This window comes from Crinia signifera, unplaced genomic scaffold, assembly GCF_055691185.1.
Source record: "Crinia signifera unplaced genomic scaffold, ASM5569118v1 HAP2_SCAFFOLD_114, whole genome shotgun sequence".
Lineage (NCBI taxonomy): Eukaryota > Metazoa > Chordata > Amphibia > Anura > Myobatrachidae > Crinia > Crinia signifera.
The window spans coordinates 230,001-230,984 of record NW_028142008.1 but is presented as its reverse complement, the minus strand read 5'-3'; positions in this window follow the sequence as shown (position 1 = coordinate 230,984).

Genomic DNA, 984 nt, shown 5'->3' with positions numbered 1-984 from the left:
CACACAGTGCCAAAAAACTGATATGTCCGCACAGTGCCAGAAAGCTCGTCTACCCAAACAGTGCCAGAAAGCTGGTATGTCCCCACAGTGCCAGAAAGCTGGTATGCCCCCACAGTGCCAGAAAGCTGGTCTACCCCCACAGTGCCAGAAAGCTGGTCTATCCCCACAGTGCCAGAAAGCTGGTATGTCCCCACAGTGCCAGAAAGCTGGTATGTCCCCACAGTGCCAGAAAGCTGGTATGCCCCCACAGTGCCAGAAAGCTGGTATGCCCCCACACAGTGTCAGAAAGCTGGTATGTCCACACAGTGCCAGAAAGCTGGTATGTTCCCACAGTGCCAGAAAGCTGGTATGCCCCCACAGTGCCAGAAAGCTGGTATGCCCCCCACAGTGCCAGAAAGCTGGTATGCCCCCACAGTGCCAGAAAGCTGGTATGCCCCCACAGTGCCAGAAAGCTGGTATGTCCACACAGTGCCAGAAACTGCTATGCCCCCACAATGCCAGAGAGCTGGTCTACCCCCACAGTGCCAGAAAGCTGGTATGTCCACACAGTACCAGAAAACTGGTATGTCCCCACACAGTGCCAGGAAGCTGGTATGCCCCCACAGTGCCAGAAACCTGGTCTACCCATACAGTACCAGAAAGCTGGTATGTCCCCACAGTGCCAGAAAGCTGGTATGTCCCCACAGTGCCATATAGCTGGTCTACCCACACAGTGCCAGAAAACTGGTCTACCCACACAGTGCCAGAAAGCTGGTATGTCCGCACAGTGCCAGAAAGCTGGTATGTCCCCACAGTGCCAGAAAGCTGGTATGTCCCCACAGTGCCAGAAAGCTGGTATGTCCCCACAGTGCCAGAAAGCTGGTATGTCCCCACAGTGCCAGAAAGCTGGTATGCCCCCACAGTGCCAGAAAGCTGGTATGTCCACACAGTGCCAGAAACTGCTATGCCCACACAGTGCCAGAAAGCTGGTCTACCCACACAGTG